Source organism: Ceratotherium simum, chromosome 19, assembly GCF_057802395.1.
Source record: "Ceratotherium simum simum isolate JZ-2026a chromosome 19, ASM5780239v1, whole genome shotgun sequence".
NCBI classification, from domain to species: Eukaryota; Metazoa; Chordata; class Mammalia; order Perissodactyla; family Rhinocerotidae; genus Ceratotherium; species Ceratotherium simum.
Window position 1 is genome coordinate 37,681,844 of NC_141918.1, and position 23,789 is coordinate 37,705,632.

A 23,789-nucleotide genomic window follows, 5' to 3' on the forward strand; every position below is an offset into this window, starting at 1 on the left:
GCCTTTCTAGGGACTGCAGTTCTCCTATCCCAGTGTGCTACTTTTGAGTTTACGAGAACTTTAAGTTCCATCATTAAACCTTTACTAATTGTGTGTAACCTCCTTGGTTACACTTAGTTTCCACTGGACTGAAACCAAAGCTCATTCCAGTCTCTGCCCATCATCTGGAAAAAGTTAAAATCTCCAGACTTTAATTCTGTCTGTAAATATGTAAAACAAAAGGATCAAACTAGATGTCTAGCTATAACATTTCATGATTTTAGGTGATTGTACATTCTTGGAATCAGTATCAACACACAGTGGTGGCTTACTGAATGTTTCTTTAAACAAATCAACCACTATCTATCTACACATGGCTTCCTTGGTGCAAGCAATCCTTTCAGACCTTAGCTTGTCCTATTGCTATGTCTAAGGATCAGTTCAACTAAAATGACCAGTCAGAACCATTTCTTCTCTCAATCACAAGGGTTGCCCAAACATAGGACTGCCTCAAAAGATGAAGTACCTGCCCAAGAACAATCTCTCAATAAGGTGCTGAACTGTCATGGGTCATTAATCTTAATTTCTGGACTCTGCATGGAGGTAGTGTGCTTGAAACTGTGGTTCTGAAAGGCAAAAGGACTTAAGATCCACGGGGTTAGTGCTAGTTAGGGCAGAGGTCAGCAGCTCTTAAACTGGTAGTAAACATGAAGGAATTGAGAAATAAAAAGCAGGAACTTCGGGATGTTTGAGGAGGATGCTTCTAACCACCACAGCCTCAAATGTTTGTGCTAATGAAGTAGAAGGGCCAAAAAGAAAACATTAGTCAGGTCTGGGACTCCACTCATTCCAATAATATGCCTGGCAGAGAAATTACTACCCATTTTGCAACGTAGCCTTAGGACAAGTCTGGACCAGCTCTGGGTAGGCAAAAAATTCAGTTCCCAAAACTGACCTGGCTTGCCAACCCAACCCATACACATGCCCCACACATGGAATCCTCCTTTCTTTCCTCCTTCCTTCCTTTTTTCCTTCCTCCCTTCCTCCCTCCTTCCTTTTCTCTCTCTCTCTCTGTCTCTCTCTCTCTCTGTCTTTCTTCTCCAGAATGATTTGTGGGAATATGGAATGTGTTTGCCAGACAGGTCCATCAGGGATAGTTAAGAAAAAGACGGAGGCATGAGGCTTGTGGTCATTATAAGTGCTTGAACTTCCCTACTACCTCATTCATTTATGTTAGCTAAGTACTAAAATCAAGGTCTTTATTAATTTTATAGTTCAAATATACATGTGAGCAAATATGTTTGTGTGTATGTGTGCACATGGAAGTGTGTGTGTGTGTGTGTGTGTGTGTAAACACTGATGGATATTTTTCCAAATGAACTGATGATGACCTCCAATTTGTGGTTTAGAAGAAGGAACTCGATGTTCTACTTTTCCTCTGGAGAAATAAAAAGACTACTAAGGGTGGTGGTGGGGCAGCATCGTGCATATGTGTGAGTGTGTGAGTGTTAGGTAATATTGCGTGGAAAATTTAGGGATTTTCTTTTGTAGTATTCTAAATAAATCTGTTTATGTCACAGATAGTTACAGATAATAAATATCTTTCTTCACGAGGGCCTTCTTAATTTCCGGAAAATTTTATAAATGTTTATCAGTAAGGTCTTTAAATAGACTTTGTTTCAACAATAATAATAGCTACCTTTGAGCATTTACTCTCTCAGACGTTGCGTCCAACACTTTACATTCTTTATATTTCATCCTCATAACCTCGTAAGATGGACATTAACATTCCCAGAAAACCGAGATTTGGGGAGGCTAAGCCATTTGCCTGATATCATAGAGGAAATAAATTGTACAGCTCTTGTTTGAACATAGATCTGACTGCCTCTAGCCTCTGGACGCTTGCCATTGTGACATAAAGGGACTCAAACAGTTATGGAGCTTATTTTATAATTTTTATACTTTGATGAGAGCTTGTCTATAAAGATGTTTGGTTTTTTCGTGAGCTTTAATGACAAATATAAAATAACTTGATAATTATTATAAGTTCAAAAAATCTTAGAGTCAATCTAAACATGCTCATATGTCACATATTGAGATTCTTACAAAAGGATTCAAAGTAGATGTAAACAGCCCTCAGACAGTGAATCATAATAGCTATCTGCTTTTAAAGACTAATATAGCATTACTTTCTAGAATCTAGACTTCAGATAGCCCCCAAATATATGCTTATACTAAATATGCAGCAATATTTAGATGTAATATTTCCTGAAATATAGTCCTTCTTAAAGAGAATGAAGATAATATTTAATGTAGGCTATACAGGAACAGAGCCTCTTTCCTCATATTTGTCCTTGAGATATGAAGCAAAGATTGGGGATTATTAAGTAAATGATGACCCAGACTATCTAAATTTAATGATCTAAACCTTTTTTTTTTTTTTTTTGGTGAGGAAGATTGACTCTGAGCTAACATCTGTGCCAATCTTCCTCTATTTTGTACGTGGGCTGCTGCCACAGCATGGCTTGATGAGTGGTGTGTAGGTCCACGCCCAGGATCTGAACCTGCGAACCCCAGGCTGCTGAAGCGGAGCGCACAAACTTAACCACTACTCCCCTGGGCCAGCCCCATGACCTAAATCCTTTTTTAAAAAAAATTTAAGGAGGTTGGAAAAAGGTAAGTAATATTTATTGAAAGCTATGTGCTGTTTGGGTCTTAGACAACATAACCTCATATTGACCTTACAACTGCTCCAGTGATCAGCCATGTTCTCAAGTCAGGCTCTTTTGGTTGCAGGAAACAGAGTTGCCCCCCAATGCCATCTCAAAAGGGGTATGTTATTTTAAGAGAGAGTGGATGGAGGGTTTGTACAATAAGGGAACCAGGAAGCTCATGGAATTGATGTACCAGAAAGCCTTACAAGAACTCCAGTTAGAACTCTGTGAGAATGTGAAGCAGCTCAAGAAACTCACTCTTTTCACTTCAGGAAAGGATGATATTTTTCTGGCATTAATTCTTCTTTAAATGTTTGATAGCATTTATCAGTGAAACTAACTGGTCCTGGGCTTTTCTTTGTTGGAAGGTTTTTGAAACTCCTTACACGTTATTGATCTGTTCAGATTTTGTATTTCTTCATGATTCAGACTTGATAGATTGCATGCTTCTAGGAATTTATCCATTTCTTCTTACCCAATTTGTTGGCATATAATTGTTCGTAGTAGTCGCTTGTGATCCTTTGTGTTTCTGCGGTATCAATTGTAATGTCTCCTCTTTTCTTTCTGACTTTATTCATTTGAGTATTCTCTTTTTTAAAAAAATTAGTGTAGCTTGTTAGACTGGTTTCTTAGTTAGTCTAGTTTGCCAATTTTATCTTTTCAAAAAACCAGTCTTAGTTTCACTGATCTTTTCTATTGTTTTTCTGGTCTCTATTTCATTTATTTCTGCTCTGATCTTTGTCATTTCCTTACTTATGCTAACTTTGGGCTTAATTTCTTCTTATTTTTCTAGTTCCTTGAGGTGTGAAGTTAACTTGTCTATTTGAGATCTTTTTTCTTAATGTAGGTTAGAACTGCTTTTGCAGCATCCCATAGATTTTGATATATTGTGTTTCCATTTTTGTTTGTTTCAAGATATTTTTTGATTTCTCTTTTAATTTCTTCTTTGACCTATTCATTCTTCAGGAGCGTGTTGTTTCATTTACACATATTTGTGAATTCTCCAGCTTTCCTTCTGTTATTCATTTCTAGTTTCATACCATTGTGGTTGCAAAAGATACTTGGTATGATTTCAATCTTCTTAAATTTCTAAAACTTGTTTTGTGACCCATCATACGATGCATCCTGGAGAATGTTCTGTGTGTACTTGAGAAGAATGTGAATCCTGGTGCTGTTGGATGGAACATTCTGTATGTATCTATTAGGTCCATTTGGTCCAAGGTATGATTCAAGTCCAACATTTCCTTGTTGATTTTCTATCTGGATGATCTATCCATAGTTGGAAGTGGGGTATTAAATTTCCTTACTATGATTGTATTATTGTCTATTTCTCTAATGTTAGATCTGTTAGTATTTGCTTAATATATTTAGGTGCTCCTATGTTGGGTGTTTATATATTTACGATTGTTATATTTTATTGATGAATTGACTCCTTTATCATTATATAATTGACCTTCTTTGTCTCTTGTTACCATTTTTGGCTTAAAGTGTATTTTGTCTAATAGAAATACAGCTACCACTGCCCTCTTTTGGTTTCTACTTGCATGGGATATCTTTTTCCATCCCTTCACTTTGAGTCTATGTTTGTTCTCAAAGCTGAAGTGAATCTCTTGTAGGCAGCATATAGTTGGACCTTGTTTTTTTATCCATTCAACCTCTGTATGTCTTTTGATTGGATAAGTTAATCCATTTACACTTAGAGTAATTATTGATAGGTAAGAACATACTAATGCCATCTTATTAACTGTTTTATGGTGTTTTGTAGTTCTCTTATTCCTTCCTTCCTCTCTTGCTGCCTTCTTTTGTGAATTGATGATTTTCCATAGTGGTACACTTTGATTCTCTTCTCTTTATCTTTTGTGAATCTACTATAAGTCTTTGCTTTGTGGTTACCATAAGGCTTACATAAAACATCCTATAGATATAATAGTCTATTTTATGCTGATAGCTATTTAACTTCAATTGCATAGAACAACTCTACTCTTTTACTTTCCTTCTTTTATATTTTTGATGTTACAATTTACCTCTTTTTATATGGTGTATCCTTTCCTTTCAGCATTTCTTGTAAGTGGTAATGAACTCCCTCAGCTTTTGTTTGTTAGGGAAAGTCTTTGTCTCACCTTACTTTCTGAAGGACAACTTTACCAGGTAAAATATTCTTGGTTGGCAGTTTCTTTCCTTCAGCACTTTGAATATATTGTCCCTTTCTTTCCTGGCCTGCAAGATCTTTGCTGATAAATCTGCTGATAGCCTTATAGGAGAGAAATTATTTTTCTCTTGCTGTTTTAAGATTCTCTCTTTGTCTTTGATTTTAGATAGTTTTATTACAGGGTTCTTGGAGAAAATTATTTTAGATTGAAATTTTGGTGTGACCTATTAGCTTCACAAACTTGGATGTCCAAATCTCTCATGTTTGGGAAGTTCTCAGGCATTATTTCTTTAAACAAGCTTTCCACCCCTTCTTCTCTTTTCCTCTGGGACTCCAGTGATGCGAACATTGTTTCTTATAATGGTGTCCCTTAAACTTTCTTCATTCTTTTTTATTCTTTTTTCTTTTTCTCCTCTGATTGGATAATTTCCATTGATCTGTCTTCTAGATCATTGATTCCCTCTTCTTCTTGGTCAAGTTAGCTATTGAAGCTCTCTATTCAATTCTTTAGTTCAGTTATTGTATTCTTCAACTCCAAAATTTCTGTTTGGTTGTTTTTTATGTTTTCTATCTCTTTGTTGAGCTTCTCACTTTGTTCTTGTATTGTTTTTCTTATATCATTAAATTGTTTATGTGTGTTCTCTTGTAGCTCTCTGAGCATTTTTAGAACAACTATTTTGAATTTTTTGTCAGACAATCCCTGGATCTCCATTTCTTTGGGGCCAGTTACTGGATATTTACTGTATTCCTTTGGTGGACTCATGTTTCCCGGATTCTTCATGATCTTTGTGGACTTGTGTAGGTGTCTGTGCATTTGAAGAAGCAGTCACCTCTTCCAGATTTTATAGACTGACTCCATTAAGGGAAGACTTTCACCTGTGGGTGGGGGCACAGTGGAGCATGCTGTGATCCCAGATCTATTGGTACAGGGTGCCAAATATGAGGATGTGTGGCAGCTCTGGGTTCAGGATGGGCATGATGTCTCTTTGGCTCAGGCTGCTGGGGTCCACATCATCAACAACTCTGTGGTGCTTGGTGAGCACTGTGGGTGATCCACAGTGACTGTAAGGACTACTGTGGTCTTCAGCTGCACCTCCAGGTCCAGCTTGGGACCAGGGCAGGCAGAAGTGGTGGCTGGACCCAGTTGTGTGCCCACACTCAGCTGTGGGGGCCAGCTGCAGGTTCCTGTGTAGTGGCAGGGGCTGGTTGCAGACACACACACAATGATGCGGACCAGGGCAGGAAGCATGACCAGGGCCAATGATGGGCTCACTAGCCTCTGCAAGGGCCCTAGCTGTTAGTATGATCTCCCATGGCTGCATAGTCTCCGCTTCCTCCCCCCAGTGTGCACATGCAGGGAAGGATAGTGAGGGGATTGGGCCAGGTACATGCAGGTGCACAGCTGGAGGGACTAGCTACAGGTGAGTGCAGTGGTGCAGCCTTAGTGACAGGAGATAGGGCATGATCTGAGACCACAAGTAGGTGCAGAGACCCTGGCTCACAGTTGCTCTCATGTGGCTCCACAGTCTCCCCCTGGGTAGGCACACTGCTGTGGAGGCCAGTGACAGGCATCAGGCCAGTGGGTACAAATGCACAGCTGGAGGGGCTAGCCTTGAATGTGTACACAACAATGGAGGTCAGCTGTGAGGATCTATGCTGGCATCTTGCACTTATGCAGCTGCAGAGGCCTGGGCTGGTTGCTGGTGCTGTTAGGGCTCTGGTGGTGTGGGGCGGGGAGGCGGGGTGAGAAGGGAGGGACTCAGGTGGCTGGCATCAACAAATGAGAATACCTGTGGGGTGAAAGCTGGTGAAATCTGCAGGGAGTCCGTTGAGGCTATGCTGGCCTTTAGTTACTTCAGTGGCAAAATCTGCTGGATTTGTGTGCAGATCAGGTCACTGTGGACTGAGACTGCTCCTGCTGCATGGCTGCTATTGGCAGCCCCTGCTTTTCTTCCTTGTTCCCAGCTGTCTCTGTACATCTCAGCTTTGCTGGTCTGAGTAGGGTGAAGCCAATGCGGAACCTTCATGTAGTGTCCCAAAGGCTGGGGAAGCTGCTCGCTCACCCCACTATTCCTTTCCTGGCAAGGAGAACTCCTTCTAGCTGAGAAGTTCCCTCTTGGTGCTGAGCGATGCCGGCTGGGGGATGGGATGATGCAGGCAAAATGCAGCTGTCTTCGTCTCTTCTTGTGTGATTGTTCTCAGGTGTTTTGTTCCACTGTGTTCTAAAGTTTCTTAAGTGGACTCCAGAGCTCTCCTAGAACTGTTTTTGTTCGTGGATAGCTAACTATTGATCTCCTTGCGGGGACAGAGGCTGGGTTCTCCTATGTCACCATTTTGGTCTCACTTATATTTTTATGCTCCGGTTAGGTCACAGATACCCTCATATCCCACTCCTTTCTCTTTGGGATAATGTTGACTAGGGCTCACTCAACCTAATTTCAACTTATCTCTTTTCTGAAGATTCCCTAGTAGCCTTCTTTGTTCGTGCTTAAATGATTTTGGAAGTCTAGAAGGGAGCCTTCTAATACATATACCCATATATTTTCATCTCAGTAAAATGAAAGTATTATGAGACTCTTCACTTTGATGAGTTCTCTCAACTACTCTGTTACCACTCAATTAAAGACATCTGAAGGTGAGAATTAGTCTTAGATTGAAGCCAACCAGTCTACACACAAACATTAAATAGTCTCAAAAATAGATCTGTAACCACAGAGGCAGCTCCGTCAAGTTACCAGCTGGCATGTCCTGGCAAAGTGGAATCTGGTCACCTTTGTTTTGCAACATCAGCTCATTGTTCTTTAATACATTTTAACTTGAACAAGTTAAATTGCCTTCAATCACTGGAAGCACCCTATGCTGTCAGGATTAGTGTTGAAATCTTCCAGCCCACATAGGGGACAGAAGATAGTTCTCTTGATAACTATCTGGAGAGTCTCTGGAGAGGATGCTAACCACATGACCACTGCTTCCCTTATTCCACCGACCTCTGAACAGCGTGAAGGCTCAATGAGGTCAGTGAAACACTGCCCTACTGACTGGTATGAACTGGAGGCACATCAGATTTAGCTAGTGGATTTTCTAAGCTATGACACATGCCTAAGAATTGAGGTGGGCTCAGAAATATTTTTTAAGTTCCTCCAGTAATTTTGAATAGCCAGGCTTTGGAACCATGGCTCAGAGCAGTAAAGAGAAATGTAGCTCCTGCTCCCATCCTGTAACTTTCCACTACTGTCTAGAGCTGTGCCATCCAATACGGTAGATGGTAGCCACTAGCTAAATGTGGCTATTGAGCACTTGAAGTGTGAGTGGCTACTAGAGATTTCAAAGACATGCCGAAATGACAATATTTTGGACATACTGGGTTAAATAAAAATATCATAAAATCTTATTTCACCTGTTTCTTTTTACATACTTGATGTAGCTACTAAACACTTAAAATTACATACATGGCTTGCATTATATTTCTACTGGACAGTCCTGATCTAGAAGGCATCTGTTCCATAGCTCAGAAACTATGAATCCTAAAATTCTAAAGTTCAAGGAATCTTATACATGGTACAACCCTTTCATTTCATAAATGGGGAAACTGGCACCCAGGTGGGTGAAGTGACTTATTCAGGTCACCTGAGTTGGTGGCAGAGCCAAGCTGTCCCTAAATCCCACATCCCTGGATCTCTATCCAGTGCTAGCTTCTCCCTCCCATGCTGCCCATGTTTGGCTGCAGTAGCCAATTGAGGGTTTCAGGGTTCCCACAATTCTGGGGCATGGAAAGTTTCTCCATTCACTGTGGTCTCTGCTCACCAGATCCTGTGATTCATTACTAAAGAGCCATATTCAGGCCTTAAGTCAATGTCTCCCCTTTTCACCATCTCACATTAATTATTAGTCTTGACTCCACACAGAGCTGTGGTTTTAGTGAGGTCTTGGTATCTTTCCAAAGCATGGCTCAAAAAAAAAAAAATAAAATAAAAAGCCCTTCTAGCTAATTGAGAACTGTGAAACTTTGAAATTCATTAATAATTTCCCCCCTCAAGGTTTACTACATCCTAGTTTTCTCTGGCATCCACAAAACAATGTTCCTTCTCCTTTACTAGTTTGCTCTTCAGAAGGATCAAGTGCCGATGGGTGGTGAGCCACTCCCTGGCTCCTGGCCTTTAGCCATAAAAACAAGTTATTTATTTTTTTTACATGGCATCAGCAGATCCTTATTTTTTTAAGACTTTTTTCAAAGCCAAAAATATTTTTCCTTCTCTCTCATCCTTTAATAAATGATTTGAGAATTTTAAGAAAATAGTGTTGTTAGTAGCACCCAAAATATTTCTAGAATCCCTCCGCCCAAATATTTGCTGCTCTGAATGGTGCATTCCAGGGACCTACTTTCCTGGATGATTGCAAGCCTGTTAAGATCCATGTATGTACATGTCCCAAAATGTCTGAAAATCCGTTTGTGTGTGGGTGTCAAAGTCAGTGAAGACACAGAGAAATGCCTGGCTGATGTCTTTGCATTTTGATGTATATCCTTCTAGATTCCTTAGGTTTAAGCTGAGCTGTCAAGTATAGAATTTATAGAGCGTAATTAACCCAAGTCACTGATAAATTAAAACGCCCCAGGCAAATAAGAATATGTGAATAAATCTGGTTTTAGAGTTTCTAAGGACTAGGTCACAAAATGCTTTCCAATTTCAGTCCTTTATTTTCGAGTTGAATCCTCACTACTGGCAGAAGGCAGGCAAGTCCTCTTTGCCTGGCTCCAAAGCTCTGTACCCAACACAGCAAAAATTTCTAAACATGGCCCTCTTTCCCTCATCACTTATAGGTGTTTTTTACTGCTGCTGATTCTTTCTGACCATAGAGATATTTGCTCTGTGAAAATAAATAAAAATAATAATCAATAGAGGACATGTTTAGAGATCAGAGTATCAACACCACCTACAATAGCAGACTGTAGCCTACGCTGGCATACGTACTATCATACAATTATTTACACATGGAGGAGGTGAGAAGAGTTTTTAAAAGTCTCTAGCTTTGTTGAGGGGAAGAGTTATTCTTTAGTGATTAAAAACCTGAGATGAGGTAGTGAGACAATGTGGCGGGTATGGTCTGAGATGTTCAGTCCTTGGAAGTAGCCTTCCCAATGACAGAAGCTGATCACTCATGATCATGCAGGTGGACTTTCTCATTGATGAGCTGATCATCAGCTGTGTGTGGAACTAGACTGTGTGGAACTTCTGGTGCCTTACAGCTCTAACAACTGTGTAATTTCTTGGTGTGCCTCATAAACACAGGATCTTCCTGTTAGAAGATCTCTGTGGCCCTTGGAAAATCTTAAAGGTAGTACATGACTTTAAACCATATCTATTTACTACTGTTTCCTTCTTCTCCTGCTAGTATGAGCAGGCTTCTAAATTCCACAAAGTTGGGCCGGCCCTGTGGCTTGGTGGTTAAGTGTGCGCACTGCAATGCTGGTGGCCTGGGTTCGGATCCCGGGTGCGTATCGAGGCACCACTTCTCCGTCCATCCTGAGGCTGAGTCCCACATACAGCAACTAGAAGGATGCGCAGCTATGACATACAGCTATCTACTGGGGCTTTGGGGGGAAAAAATAAAATAAATAAAAATTTCTAAATTCCACAAAGTTGTTTCTACTTCTCATTTGGCTAAAGCTTCAAGGCATCTTCTTATGTGTTTAACAGTCAGATTTATGTAGGTTGGAAAGAGCTTAGAAGCCACTGATTCAGTTTCATATTTCTTAGAGGTCTACACCCTTAAACTTTGAAAGTAAACATGAAGAATATCTTTCTATACATACACAATAACCCCAGTGCTATGTTTTTACGCTATAAGTTGCAATCTATTAGTGGGTCTTGAAATCTATTTAGTCTGTCTTTCTTTTTTAATGAAATAGACTAAAATAAAAAATATAAACATCGGTTTCTGAAACTTTGTTTTATACATATCTACTTCTATATCTTTACCATCTATCTATCAATCATCTATTGTCTATCATCTATCTATCCATATTAGTTTTTAGTTAAAAAAAAAGTTTGAAGAAAATCTGCTTTAAGGGAACTGTCAGAAATAGATGATTAGACTTTGTAACAATTATTATGATTTCTTGGTAGACTAAATAGAGAAAACTTCTGATAAGTTTGCATATGGGATGATGTCCTTCTTTTACAACATCCTCCTCCCACAACTCCCATATTGGGTTTTTTTTTTTTTTTTGTGCCTTTTAGAGACATTTAAAAAGGGGTAATAATAAGTCTTACAGACATCTGGATAAATTATCAGAGGCCTTTGCCTGAGTGGATCCAAGCTCTCTGGGCTAGACCCAGCTCATGTTCCTCCTTACGGATGCCATCCAGCAGAAGAGACAGGTAGAACGTCAGCTCCTCCAAGGCCTTGCCTTGCTGGACACTGACTAACATGGGTGCCTTAAATGAAAGGGGTTGTAGAAGAATTTGGGCACTTGTTCCAAGTCTGTCATTCACGTATCACACCTCAAGCGTGTACTTGGAGGTCAATAGCCAATGAGGCTTGTTTATGCTTCTGAGCAGTAGGAACACCAAACCCTTAACTGAAATTTAAAGTAAAAACTTTATCATGATATATAAAGCAGAGCATAATTCTTAAAGGAGACAGTATCATGAGAAATATTGCTTCCCTACACAATTCTGACACTTCAGTCACCCAGTCAGGACATAGAATTTGGTACTTTGTCAATCCAGAATAATTGAGCTGTCATTTGCTATCTCAATGTTGAAGAAACAAAAGTCACCTATAAAAATGGAGGCCAAAAATAATATATATTTTCCTGTTTATCCTTCACTAGAACTATTCTGCTCATCGGGGAAGGGAAGACATGGACACGTTCCACTATCAGTTCCTGGCAAAGCTGGCAAATAAGACTTTCTTATATATTTCTGAAGTAAGAAAATACATATAGTTCTAACTGATGATGTTTCTCTCAATAAAAACAAAAAAATCTTATGTTTAGAATGGTATTTTAGCAATTTATTCACTGAAAGTGAAGAGTATATTTTAACCCAGTTTCTTAGTAATAAAATGCAATTTACAATAAACATTGTTAGAATTTTATGGATTTCAGTAGTCGTTGTCAACCATTATGATCAAATTTAAATATATGTTTCTTCCTATAGATAATTTTAGCTCAGCTATTGTAGTCATATCTCTAGTTTCTATAGATAGCAAATACTGTTTTAATATTAGTGAAGTTCAGAAGCTTCTTTGCTTTCAGAGAATAACATCTGACAGATTGGGGACATACAAAAGTTAGTGCTATTCTTTCACGCTCAGAATAGAAACTCTGTAATACAGATCTTTCATTTCAATACAGTATATGTAACAGGTGATGTGGTTAAGTGGTAACAGCTGGGAGTTTTGCAATATTATTACAAATCAGAATTCTATAATACTTCCTTTTCTCTTCTAGCATTTGTTAATCTCAGCTCCTCTGTGGTTCTAAGTGTTATGTAGCTCGCTTTTCTTGTAAAATTATATCCGTTGACTTTGGAGGCAAGATCTCTTAGGGTAAATTGCTAGGTCAGGGTCATTCTCAGTGGCGTCCAATAAAAGTAAAATTCATATGGCAGCATTGTTTTCAAACAATTCCCCACCAAATTATGTTTTACTTATTAACTTGCTTACAGAGAAGGAATATTGCCCTGTATCTGCATATGGAAAGAAAGTCAGATCTTGACATGTGTTCTAATATTTGATTTGTAATTTCCCTGGTAATGGTTACTTTTTGCAAATGTGGAAAATATCTGAAAGCTAGTTATTGAAGGCTTTGTAAATAAAGGTGACACTATTACTCCCCTTTCAACAGAGCAGGGATTTTTGAGTGGATGTACCAATTCGCTGTTAATTCCTCAGTCACTTTGTGACCATTAGTATGGATATTTAACACGTCTATATGTTTGAAAATGTTGCCACCTTGGCGTTATCAGAACAGAGTTCTAATTAAACCAAGAGCTCAAATACCATTCTTAAGAACTCTCCTATTAAACCCCAGGACTATTAAGAAGATTGCTAGTTTTGATTCATTAGTTACTTGTTCCTCTCTGATGAATTTTAAATGGTTCATGTGCCTGAGAGAGAAAAGTAAAAATATCAGGGGATTGTGTTTTCTACTTTTATGTTCTAACTTTTGTGCTGATAGTATTACGATTAAGTTTACTGGTCAGAGCTCTAATGATTTATTTTAAAAAGCCATTTTTCTGCAACTATTATTGTAAATTTTGGGGGAAATGGCATCTATAATTTTTATTCTAGAGCCATTTATATGCTAGTATCAAAAGAGATTTTAAAGTTATATAACTCTGAATGTAAGTTTTAATACTAAGAAATACCCATAACTCCTTTATTTATATGGTTGAATGAACTTTTTTGAGATTTACAAAATAATCACATTATGTTTGTTTGTTTTTTAGAACTATCCCTGGACTCTAAATTTGCAAGATTCTTTTAAAATATCTCATAAGCATCTGGCTACTATCCAAACCCTCATTTAGTCTTACATGGTGGAAAAACACTGACCATCAAATAAATCATTGATTTTTATGAAGAATAAAGGACCATATATCTAGCAAACATACTATCAAAATAGCAGTTCTCAAAAAAAATTCGGTTTAATGTATTATATCATCAACTGATTAAGGAAAAGGGACTAACAAATGTGTTTGTATCTGAAACTACAAAATAGAGCTATCTTTTCACCTTCCTTTTGATATACATTATCTAGATTATGTATATTATATCACATACATTATATATGTCATTATATTAAAATCTATACCATGTTAGGACTGAAAAGACCCTTAGAGATTTTCTACACCAGCGGTTCTCAGATTGGATTCACCAGCAGAGCTTTAAAACTTGCTTAGAGTGAGCATCCTGTAATAAATCAAAATCTCTGGGATTGGGCCCCAGGCATCCAAGATTTAAAAATCCGCCAGTGATTCAGTGTGCAGCCTAGTGTTAAGAACAAGTGCCCAGGCCAGTGATCCTCAAACTTGACTGTGCATAAGAACCACCTGTAGAGTTTGTTAAAACATGGGTTCCTGGCCCTTACTCCCAGAGAATCTAATTCAATAGATCTGGGCTTGGGTCTGAACTATTTCAAAATACCGAGTGCTATGGACTGAATTGTGTCCCCCTCTCCCTGCCCCCACACACAAATTCATATGTGAACTCTCACCCCCAATGTGACTGTATTTGGAGATAGAGCTTTTAGGAGGGAATGTTACATGAGGTCATAGGGTGAGGTCATAATTCAGTAGGACTGGTGGCCTTATAAGAAGATGAAGAGAGAGAAAGAAAGGTTTATTTCTCTACATGTGCATGCACCAAGGAAAGGCCATGTGAGGACACAGAGAAAAAACAGGAAGAGAGCTCTCCCCAGAACTGAATCAGCTAGCACCTTGATCTTGGACTTTCCAGCCTCTAGAACCATGAGAAATAAATTTCTGTTGTTTAAGCCACCCAGTCTATGGTATTTTGTTATGGCAGCCCAAGCTGACTAATATGCCAAGTAATGCGGATGCTGGTGGTCCATGAACCACATTTTGAGTACCACTAGCCTAGGCCACATCCTCCAGAAATTCTGTTTTAATCTATCTGAGGGTAGTGCAGGGCATCATTATTTTTTTAACGTTTCCTGGGTGATTCTAATACATAACTAGGATTGAGAACCGCTGATCAAGGCCTGTTTCTTCAACATATAGCTAAGAACACTGACATTCAAAGAGGGTAAGTGATTTGCCCTAGCTATCATATATGCTATTGCTGAATTTTTCAAATTTATAGGAGAAAAAAAGAAACAATTTCTTCTGGGGTCACACTGCTGATATGAAAGACTTAGTCCTAGAACCTGGCACAGTCAATTTCTAGTACTAACTCATTCATTCCTCCCAAACAACATCAAAATTTGTTTAATTCTGATAGATTAATCTTAAGTGACTTTTCTATTATAGTACAATCCGAGATTGTACTATATATGTTCTGTCTGCTTCATAATGGTTGCTATTTGTTGCAATGTGCTCGACTGATCAGAAAGTGAGATTATATATATATAATATATATATATGTAGATATGTGGCTGATCTTCACATTGTAATATTAATCTGCCTACAATGACTAGAAGCACTGCTATCTACCATTATCCTTCTTGTCTAATAGCAGAAAACTTAGAAAATTGATTCATGCAATAAAAGGGTGAAAATTTGTTAAGACTTTTGAATGCCTTAAAAATCCCAGCTATAATGAGGATAAATGACTCAAGATGGGTAAAAGTTTATGAAGATTTCACCTCAAGGACAGGAGCTTGGTTAGGTAGCTCTTGTAAGTACGTGGTGATGAGGTTTCTTTGCCCACATGTCCTTTGAAAATTGTAAGTAACACACACTATCGAGTTTAACAGTGCTAAATGAAAGGTGCCGTCCCATTTATATTTTGAGTAGATATTTGATTTTCTCCCCAAATAGTGCTCATTTCTCCTTATGCATTGACATTTTGTTAATGGAAAGCATGCATCTTTATATTTTTTTATAAATTGCCACCACAGTTCATGTAAAATATGAAAACCTCAAAAGGAGAAGTTAGTTGCATATCCTTGGCCAATGATACAGCATGGAGAAGTGGGAAAAAGAAAGTTTGGCTAGGAACCAGGAAGCTTGACTTCTCTTCTTACCCCTGCCAGTAACAAGCAGCAGGAGCTAGTAACAATCACCACCCACGTTAACCTCGGTTTCTTTGTAAAAAGAAAGGGTCGGCATATAATTATTCCAAATTTCTATCTACCTTTTTCTTTGCGTAGATGATAAATACTTCTAAGGAATGCTGACTTTCTGTTAGACTGTAGCTGGGCTTTTAAATTTCATCATTTCAGCATTTTTTAAAAACACCAGTGTTTTCCATTTGGCCACAAAGAGTAAAAATGGCCTCTCCCAGATCGCACTATTTTAAAAAATCATAAAAATCAAAACAGAAGAAGAAACAGTCTGTATTCTTTGGAGTTAGATTAGAAAAAGTTATAGAAAAATGTCATTGGATTACATACTTAGGTTGACGTCAGCAAACTGTCAATTATTCCTCATCTAAAAGATACTATAAATGCAAAACAGCAAAGATTTTCTTTGCTTGATACAGTTAATCTCATCATCAGCAGAAGAAATGTGAATAGCCTGGCTGTTAAATGTTTTATTGTAACTCATTATGTATAATACTCGGACAGCAGAAATGTGTAGTGAAACATTAACTATAATCTAAAAGCAACTTCACTAGTTCAGCTAACACCAAAATCAAGTATTACTTCTTCAAACTGCATATTCAACCAAAAAACTTACAAGTACCTATGTTAGTGAACTGGTGTAAATGAAAACCAACCTTCACAATATTTTATATAATTATTAAACAAGTACAAATGTGGCAAATAAACATACTGTCTAAATCGAATGCTTTATTTGGTTTGAGTGCCCATTTAAGACTCCTGTAGAACACCGGTTCCCAAACTTTCTGTGTATTGGAATCACAGTGTTTTAAACACTCCAGTCATTATGCTTTGATTGGTGCAGGCCACAACCAGGGGGGCATCAGAAGTTCTAAAAGCTCCCCAGATTGTTTGAATGTGCAGCAAAGTTTGGAAACGACTGCCACGGAGCATTGGTTCTAACAGGCTGCGCACTGGAACCACCTGGTATCTTTAAAAGCATATAGGATGGCTAGGCTTCATCCTAGAAAGAATTAAATCAGAATTCCTGAGAGTGAACCTGAGCATTGGTGTGTTTTAGGTACTCCCCAGGTAATGCTAACATGCCACCAGGGTTTAGAATTACTACTACAGAATATTGCCAGAGCAGCTCCCTATCTCCTCCTGAATATGTTAGCATAAAATCCCACAAGGCTAGGCTTCCAAACCAGTGCAAACCTGGAGTAATCTCAACTACTTTTAGCGGGGTTGTGAGTGAGTGCAGTGCATGAAGAGAGAAGTGGGCTATTTCTTGAAATAACAGAGAATAACACCACAGGGACATTGGGCAGATTCCTGGGCCATGAACCTGTCCTCAGAATTTTCTTGACACAATTCTTTAATTGCACTTTTCTGGAGAAAGCCAGAGTTTGGTTAAAAAAAAAAAGGAGGATTAAGTACTATCCAAATGCTTGTTATAAGGAATCACCAAATTAAATCAAGCCTCAATAAACATTCATTTTCTAAACTCCTCAGTGATGTCCACAGTTCTTTACAGTTCTCAAAAGCCATGTTTAAGAAAAATATTAAATGCTTAAACTCCTTTTGGTCCATTCCGTAACTCTGAGGAAAAGAACAAACTTCTAATTTCATTCATTTATGTGGCAAATATCAATATTTATATTTGTAATTTCACAGAATAGTGCTGTAATTTGGTAGGCGTATGGGACACCTTGGATAGTTTAAAATAAATCAGGATGTGATATAAAAATCATCCATTTCAAAAGTCAATCAAGGATGAATGGAAAATAACTTTCACCTGAGGCCAGGACGCTCAACCTGTAAGTGGGGCTACATTTAAATATGAAAAGTTGGTATAGGCTGAGTGGTTCAGTGAAAAGAGCCTGGATTTGATATCAGAAAACCTAATCATATGTGGTCTGAGCCATGTATACCTGGGGGAAATTCACTTCAACTTTGAGGCTCTGTTTCCTCATCAGTCAAATGAGCACGGCAGTGCTGGCATCAGTGCCTGTGAGGATAAAATGAGACACATGTGGAAGTGGCTGGCATGCTTAATGATCTGCCGGAAGACTGTGAGGCCAGGAAATGCCGACCTGAAGAATTACATGTAAAAGCCTCAAATTGTGACTGGGGGCAGAGGGGGTTACGATTAAGAAGGTAGGTAAGTGTTTTGTTTTGTTTTTTTTTTTTTTTAATGGTGCAGCCACTTTTTTTTTTTTTAATTTTATTTATTTATTTTTTTCCCCCAAAGCCCCAGTAGATAGTTGTATGTCATAGTTGCACAGCCTTCTAGTTGCTGTATGTGGGACACGGCCTCAGCATGGCTGGACAAGCAGTGTGTTGGTGCGCGCCCGGGATCCGAACCCGGGCCGCCAGCAGTGGAGCGCGAGCACTTAACCGCTAAGCCACGGGGCCGGCCCTCGTTTTGTTTTAATGATGAAAACTAAGTTCAGGAAGCTTGAGTCATTTGGAAATGAAGCCATAGCAGCAGAATAGTCCAGGTAATGGGGAGAAGCAGGCTAGCACTGGAACAGTCAGGGAGGTGGCGGGCCTTAGTAAGGGAGGTTGGAGAAGCCCGTGGTGGATGTGTGGCCAGAGCCGAATGCTCAGGAATGGAAGAGGAAGCTGGAGCTTATCACTGAATAAGCACGTACAAGTAGAGGGCATCAGGCTTGAGCAAACCAAAATGATCGTGTCTCTTCAGTGACTCAAGAATGAATCTTTTAGGTGTAGGGTAAGGCAGTTTTACAAATAGACTAATTTCGCCTGAGGGAGAAAAGAAAAAAATCACTTCAAGGACTGAAGCAGCTGTACAGTCATGGGCCCGTTGGCTGGTTAGTAAAATCCAAAAGGGAAATTTGAGTTTAATTTAATGAACTAAACTAAACAAGAGAACAAAAACCATGTACTTGTAACAGCCCTATGAGATTAGGGTCTGTTAGGCTAGAGCCAAGAATAAACTAAGGACAACAAAAAACATTTACTTTTTTTTTGTTTTGTTCGGACAAGAAGAACATAAAAGGGATGCCCCTACTTGAGATAAATGGATGACAAACTAGAACTAATTCCCTTTTTTCTTTTCTATCATGAAAAAAATAACCATTCAACTGAAAGAGTAAAATGAACTTTGCAAGAGTTCAGTTTCTTCACCTAAAATAGGTGAAGAACTTGTAAGAAAATACCCTAGCTCTCTAAGGCTTAACTTCTCTTGCCTAGAAAAATTATATCTCAGCAAGGAGAGTTTACAAATAAAGACTTTTATCTAAAATCAGCACAGAGGGAGAGGAACACTAAATGACTGGAGATGGACAAATGGAATCCCAGTTTCCAAGAAAGAATCAGCTTGATTCCTGAAACCAAGACAAGGAGCTTTTCACAGATCCTGAGCAAAATTAATAAACCTATTATTAAAGTACTATCTGTGCACTTAGAAAAGGAAGAAATTCAGAAGTTAAGAATTCAATAATCAAAAAATCAAGGTTAGAACTACCATATGATCCAGCTATTCCACTGTTGGATATTTATCCAAAGAACTTGAAAACACTAATTTGTAAAGGTACATGCACCCCGGTGTTCATTGCAGCGTTATTCACAATAGCCAAGACTTGGAAGCAACCTAAGCGCCCGTCAAGGGACGAATGGATAAAGAAGCTGTGGTATATATACACAATGGAATACTACTCAGCCATAAGAAACGATGAAATCCAGCCATTTGTGACAACATGGATGGACATTGAGGGTATAATGCAAAGTGAAATAAGTCAGAGGGAGAAGGTCAAATACCGTATGATTTCCTTCATTAAGTAGTAGATAATAACAACAATAAACAAACACATAGGGACAGAGATTGATTGGTGGTTGCCAGGGGGGAAGGGGGGGGAGGGGGGTGAAGGGGATGGTTCGGTACATGTGTGTGGTGATGGGTTGTAGTTGGTGTTTTGGTGGTGGACATGATGTAATCTGTGCAGAAGTGGAGGTGTAGTGATGTACACCTGAAATTTTTACAATGTTGTAAACCAATGTTACTGCAATAAACAAAAAATTAAAAAAAAAAAAAAAAAGAATTCACTAAGTAGTCATTTCCTTTTTTTGGGCAGTGTTGCTATACCAGTAGGGCAAGCACGTCAAACAGACAAGGCACATCTGGTGTTTAGGGCTGTATCTGCAAGGAAGAGGTTGCGTTTTCCTAATCCCTCAGCCTGGATAAGGATGGTGTACCTTTTCTAATTTCTACAAAGATGCCTACACCCACGTCTATTAGCTGCTGCTCTGGGACAAGGAGAGAAAATATGACTAAGTAACACGTGAGTCCTAAGTTGATGAGAATATTCATCAACAGCATGCTAATTCAGTGTCAGTTGGCAGTGGAAAGCCTCTGACAACGAGAACTTGAATGATGACATGGCATACAGAGAAAATTAGCATAAGACATGAACTTGGGTGGTAGCATTACTCAGTCACATCAATAATATCCAACATGTTGACAAGCTAAAAGAAGAGGCCTAACTTAGCACAATAAAATTTAATCGAATTGTATGTTAAGTGCTGAATACTAAGTGTAATGAGTGTAGGTTGGGAAGGCATGTTTTGGAGCAGTTGTGGAAAAGGCTTTCCTGCTTCAGAGTTTCAGTAGATTGTAACATAGGAGTCAATAGGGTAGTATTGCTGCCATAATAGCTCCCAGGATTTACTTGGGGAAATACAGTAATTAGAACAAAGTCATTAAACATCCTTTCCTCTGTGTTATTTGGATGAAACCTTGAATTCAGTTACTGGGATCAGATTTTGAGAGGGATGATGGCAAAGTAAATCACCTCCCAAGGGCTTTCAGAAAGGATGAGGAAAAGCTGATGGAGTTGGTAGGTACTCAGCAAATTGAAGCACTCTTCTGTGGAATCAAAGCTAGATGCATCCTGGAAGACTCCAGAGGTCAGAACTGACCATCTTTTTTTTTTTGCTGAGGAAGATTAGCCCTGAGCTAACATCTGCGCCAATCTTCCTCTATTTTATATGTGGGTTGCTGCCACAACATGGCTGACAGGTAGTGTAGGTCTGCATGTCCAGGATCTGGGCCTGCAAACCCGGGCGACCGAAGTAGAGCATGCTGAACTGAACCACTAGGCCACAGGGCCAGCCCCCAGAACTGCAGATCTTTGAGGCTTACTGTATGAGGGCCGTTTGCAAGAGGTGGATGTTATCCAGAAGCATATTTTTAGGTCAATCGAAGGCAAAACTGAGGGCGAAGCAGAGCAAATGACAATGGGTACCGTCTCCTTTGAAGAGTTCTCAATCCTGGTTGCACATTATGATCCCCTGGGAAGAAATTTTAAAATGCTGATGCTTAGATTCTAGCCCTAGAGATTCTGAGTTATTGGTCTGGTGTGGGGTCCCCATTAAAAAGTATTTTATCAAAGTTCCCCTACTAATGTAATGTTCTAGGTTGGAAAATCACTGAGCTAGATGACTACTTGTTGGGAGGTAAGATAAATCAAACCAGATGCTTTTTCTCAAGTCTCTTCCAAATTTGAGAAGATAAATGGAAATCAACACCTATGGGTTACATACTACAGCTAGGCACTTTCACAATTAATTTTCTCTAATAATTGAATTAATACATGTAAATCCCTTAGCACAGTGTCTGGCACGTAATAACTCAAATATTAGCTATTTTTATTTTATCCTCTATAACTGTTCAATGGAGGTATTGTGTCTCTACATTACAGATGGGGAAACCGAGGCTCTAAAGTTAGTTTTCCAAGACCCCTAGTAGTAACTTGCAAAATAAGGATTTAAACCAGATTAAAGCTAGTTCTAAACTCTAGAACCCCCTCTCCTCTCTTCCACAGGCCACCTCTAAAACACTGCTAAACATCCAGTTTATGCAATCAGTGGTTTACCTGGGTGAACATTAAAAAAAATTTAATAAAACCACTTCCTCTTGACTTATTTATTTGTAAGGAGTCTCTCTTCAAACGCAATTTCTGAAAAAGAGAAGCATAAAAGTAGACATCCACATTTTTTTCTAACGTGGCCTGATAGCAACTCCTCTGTAAGTCTTGAGAACCGCTGAGGACAGGCGAAATGGATGGAGGGGGGCCCTTAGAACTCAAACAAAGCACTTTGAAGCAAATGGAGAAAAGCCCTGCTCTCAGGTAAAACATGTCCAATCCTAAGGAATGGGTAAACATCTGTCACTTCTGTACCAGGGCGAGCTCTGGTAGGTTAATTACATGCTAACACAAAGGGAGGTGAAGTTAGCCCTCAGGTGATGGCCCTGGCCACCTCTGACACCTCCCTGGAGCCAGGTTGGACCCTGCTGTGTGCAGTGGCTGCTTTAAGAGAACGGAGGAAACTTCTCCAAGGCGACTGTGACTACTAAGGTTGCAGATCCTCCACCTGAAGAACTCAGATGGATGAGGGGTCTCTTCCTTCTCCCTCTGCCTCCCACCCACACAGGCCTAGGAGATAAAGTAATGAAATTTCCTCTTGTAAGCTGCAAACATCAAATGCTCTGTGCCTGACCATTTCCTTTGATGATTAAAATCCGTTCAGATTGCAGGGTTTAGTGCTTTTGGATTTAGTGTATTTCGTTAGTACAGCTGAGGCTAGAACTGCTTCTAAATAGGTGATTTCCTCCCTTCTCTCTGAGGAGAGAGTAAAACCGAATGTGAGAGAAAAGGAGTAACTATCTTGGAGAAGGCGAGGGGAGTGGGCAACAGCCCCGGTTGTAAGGTTCTCCACGTTTTCCTTCCCCGGGCTGTACAAAAGCATCAGCTCCTCCCCCTGGGCCTCCAAAAGTATCTTCTGATTGGGGGCGATTCCAGAGTTGAACCTGAAGCGAATGGGTCACTAGAAACTAGAGCAAGTTAGAGCCAAAGAGGCCTGGCAGGGCAGGGGTGCGTGGAGTCGGGGCCCGAGTGGAGAAGGCCGAACGCAACTCCGAGCCGCGAGCCGCGAGCCCCGGGAGAGGAGGAGGGGGAGACAGCCGGGCGGGCCAGAGGTCGGGGTCGGGCAGGGGGAGAGGGTCCCGGTTTCCCCCTCCCATCCTCGCCTCCCCGGGCTCTGGTGACGTTGCGGTTTCCTCCTCTCTCCAGCCGAGCCTCAGCGCCCGCCGCGTCCCGCCCTCCTCCCCTCTGCCCACACCCCACCCGCCCGCGCCGGCCCGGCTCGCAGTAGCGCCGCCCGAGGCTGCAGCGGCGCATCCCGAGGCGCGGCGCCCACCGGCACCCATGGCGCGGCGGGCGCGCTGAGGGCTGGGCTCCGAGGGCGCCGGGGGCCCGGGCGCCCTGGAGTGAGGGGGGCCGGGAAGGGGCTCCAGAGCCTGGGCCGAGGCTGGGGAGGCAACGCCCGAGAGGACGAAGCCGCGGCGGGGAGCGGTAAGCCGAGGGGCGCGCGGTGGGCGCCGCTCTGGGCCCCACACGGCGCAACTTTCTTCCGGAGACTCGGGCGGGTCGCCGGCCGGGCGCGGGCGGGAGGCGGAGAGCCACGTCCCCCGCCGGGTGCGGAGCGCCGCGCGCCCGGGCCCGGCTCGGCTGGGCTCCTGCACGGCGCGCGAGGCGTGAAGCCGGAGCCGTGGGGGCCAGCTTTTAGTCCCTTCCCAGCCCTGGAGCGCCCAGCCCAGAGCCCGGCGCACCGCGAGAACCCGGAGGTCGCTTTCGGTGCGTCGGGTCTGGCCGGCCCGGCCGCGATTTCCCGGACGGCCCGCGGGGCTCTGGCTTCCCTCTGCCCGGTTGGGTGCCACGGCCTCGCGCTCTCCTTTCCCTGCGTCCCCGCACTGATTGGGGTGGTGGTGGTCGTGTGTGCCGATCCCGGCGCTGGCAGCCAGCCTCTGCGGCTGCGGCAGTCCGGGAAGCACGTCCCGAGCCTCCCCCAGACGCTGGATTCCAGCGCCGCTTGGCTCCACCGACACTCGGAGAAAGTGTGGGTATACCTCCCTCCGAGGCAGTCCCTGGTGGTGGTGGGGGGGGGGGGGGGCGGGGGCGCTTGACTCACAGGCTGGGAAGCTCTGTAAGCAATGCCACATGGATGGGCTCGAGATCTGTCGCGGCTGGAATCTGAGCTAAGTTTGTGACCCGAGAACTTGCTCATTTTCATCGCTCATGTAAGGCAGCAGCCTCCGTTTAGGCCGGCTGGCATTAAAGGTTGAAACCGAATCCATTGCTTAAAAGCAGGGGATCAACCTCATTCACCTGGAATTCCTTAGATCAGGAAA

At 41.0% G+C, this 23,789-nt stretch overlaps 1 protein-coding gene across 1 annotated transcript in view; it reads left to right on the top strand.

The window, feature by feature from the left end:
- The first annotated feature begins 22,677 nt into the window (after positions 1-22,677).
- The window catches only part of DSE (dermatan sulfate epimerase), a 70,250-nt gene continuing 69,138 nt past the window's right edge, over positions 22,678-23,789 (top strand). The window contains exon 1 of the mRNA XM_004422241.3: positions 22,678-22,953. The gene's annotated coding sequence lies outside the window, so the exon portion shown is untranslated. The remainder of the gene's footprint in view (positions 22,954-23,789) is intronic.